Source organism: Cicer arietinum, chromosome 6 (assembly GCF_000331145.2).
Source record: "Cicer arietinum cultivar CDC Frontier isolate Library 1 chromosome 6, Cicar.CDCFrontier_v2.0, whole genome shotgun sequence".
Classification (NCBI taxonomy): domain Eukaryota; kingdom Viridiplantae; phylum Streptophyta; class Magnoliopsida; order Fabales; family Fabaceae; genus Cicer; species Cicer arietinum.
In genome coordinates, this window is record NC_021165.2 from 54,901,127 (window position 1) to 54,904,331 (window position 3,205).

The following is a 3,205-nucleotide window of genomic DNA, read 5'->3' on the forward strand; positions in this document are numbered from 1 at the left end:
GCAGTTGTTTTGCACTGTGGAATGTTGTTGGGTGACCCATATGACTCTCTCTTGTATAAGCCAACCCCTACACAAGATATTTAACTTTTATTATGATTTAAATTTATATACATATCGTGTCACAGCACAAGAGTATTACTCATACATTAAATCATATACTGCCACATCACTTAATGAGTATGACAAGTTAAGTTAGTGGTTTTTTTAACTCGTTAAATGATGTGATGTGACAATGTATTAATAGATGCAGCATATGTAAAAAAAATTTGGGGAGCCAAGACCATCCCCATTTTTTGCTGATCCTCCTAATCCTCAATTCATAAGGCATTCTACACCTGAGGGCCACTAGTTCAAGAGGATCAACTATTCAACGTGGCAATAATTTATTTGTCATTTATTCTATAAGATAAGATAATGGATGAGCCTACCAGTTCCATCTTTGTAATTTACATTACATCCCATCCCATCCCATGTATTCTTTTATCTAACTTACCTACTTTCAAACATAAAAAACTAGTTTTCAGAATTTTTCAGAACTAAAGATTACAACATTACATAGTAGCAATGACATCAATCACCATGACAACATCATTCATAGGCAGCAACTCAACCATCGCCAACCAGCCTCCTCTGACAACTCAAAGGAAACTGGTGGTGGCTAATGTTGTCAGATCAGTTAAAGGAGACGAAATGAATGAAAGTTTTGAAAAAGACAAAGAAGAAAATAATGGAAGGAGGAACATCATGTTTGCGGCTGCTGCAGTAGTTGTTTGTTTTGTTGGAAGGATGGTGTTAGGTTCCTTGATAGAACTCAATAGTGAAAGGAAATTATTTGTCCCTGATTTTTTTATTGATTGAAAGAAAATGATATACAAGAGTGGATACTCTCCTACAATGATATAAACCACTCAATTTATAATTTTGCCAAAGATCTTTTCAAAAGGGTGGGAGCCTTTATTTATAGGCTGATTATACAAGGGATAGGATCCAAGAGCACTACCTAACAATTAACCACATAACTATAAAACAGTAACTACTAACAACCTAACCATAAAACAGAAACATCATTATTTCCTTTTTTTTTTTTTTTTTTTTTTTTTTTTTTTTTTTTTTTACCAAAAAAAAAAATCATCTTATCTTTAAATTATTTTTTTTTTTTTTTTTTTTTTTTTTTCTGTGATAAACCAATAAAGGTTTATTCCTATTTACATCTTCATTATTCCTATCAATACCTTCCTCTTCAAGCTCAACCTTGTCCTCAAGGTTGAATTTCGAAAATTGATTTTGGATTGTATTAACATCACAGGTGGCCTCCTCTACATGCTTTTGTTGCCATTGAATTAGCACTTGTTGCACTTGTTCTCCCTGTTGTTGTATGGTTCTTCTGCCTAGCACCTGTGAAGACGTATACGTAGGGTCTTACCCATGTAATTATGTAGGTAGGGTTATTTCCACCTCATGTTTTCCAACAACCATCTTTAATTGCGAAGTGTGGAAAATCGGATGAATGTGAGCCTCTGTTGGAAGTTGGAGTTTAAAGGCTCTTGTCCCAATTTGTTTTAACACCAAATAAGGACCATAATACTTAGCTACTAGTTTATGATGAAGTCATGTTGGCATAGTAACCTACCTGCGAGGTCTGATTTTTAAGTAAACCCAATCTCCTTTTTTAATCTTGGTGGGTTTCTGGTGACGGTTCGCAAATTTGATCATATGTTGTTGTGCTCTTCCTAAATGATATTTCAATTGTCTCAACGCTTCGTCTCTGGTCATCAGGTCTTGTGCCACTACTTCCACTATAGTTTCCTCGGGCACAAGTCGTGCTAACGATGGCGGTCTGCCGTAAATTGTTTCAAAAGGAGTGCACTTGGCAACCCCTTGAAAACTAGTATTATACCAATATTATGTCCATGGTACCATATCTACCCAATTTTTTGGTTGTTCTGAACTAAAGCAACACAAGTATGTTTCCAAGGTTCGGTTAAGTACCTTCATTTGTCCGTCTGATTCAGGATGATAAAATATACTCATTTCCAGCGTAGTCCCTTGCAACTTGAAGAGCTCCCTCCAATATTGACTCAAAAAGGTCAGATCTCTATCGCTTACTATAGAAGCTGGTATACCATGAAAAATGTTGAATGCAAGGACACACATGGTCTGAAGCACCAAAATATAGTATCCAATAATAAAAAAATGAGGTAGATTACCTTGATTAGAAATACTTGAAACTAGGTGAGAGGAACCAACATTAATCTTTTGATTATTGCTGGATTTGGAAGCCTCACCCTTAGATTATTGGAGAAGATTGACCAAATATTGAAAATTCTCTCGAGTGAGAGGAGTAGAATTATTAGAAGAACCATTTTGAGAAAAATTCTTGTGCTCTATATTTCATTCATCGTTGATATGAGTTTATTTATTTATAACCTGGTGCAAAACCATGTTTGAAATAGCAATTTTCAACTATATGATTGGTTTTATTGCAACGACTACAAAGCAGTTGGCTTCTTCCTCGACCTCTGCCTTGCCCTTGATTTGCTTGTCCTTGAGTTGTAAAAGTAGGGGTGGGATCTTGTTGTATAACCAAATAATATGTCTTACTTAAAGTAAGTAAAGGGTCCATAAGAAGGATTTGGATTCTAACATTTTTATATTGATCGTTAAGTCCCTTGAGAAATCTTCTATTTGTATCTGAAATCTCTATGTCTATTTGTATGTTTCTTTAGCATTGTCTTTTTATATTATTTAGAAATCTTCTATTTAATTTGATAGATTTTATTATCTTTTTATGAGTTTTTTTCTTGTTTATTATGACTATTTTGTTTTAATAATCTTAGACTCTCTACTTCTTGTTTATGTTAAATATTTTGTGATCTAGTTATTACTTGACTTAATTAGTTTTGTTAATAATAATCATTAATATTACAAAATAATTTAATCTTCTACTTCATACAAATGAGTATTATTATGTTATAAAATATAATACTATATATTATTGTTGTTATCATTGTCTCTTTTATATTATTTTTATGAAACTACAAATTTTAGTTCACTTGAATTGCAAATATTTTAAAAAAGAATATCATTTAATTCGATATTATTATTAGTGTTAGTAATAAATTTTCCTTTTAACTTGCTTAGTTAAGATATTTTTAATTTTGCAAAGGTATTTAATAAACAAAATTGATTTTGGTTTTATTTCTTA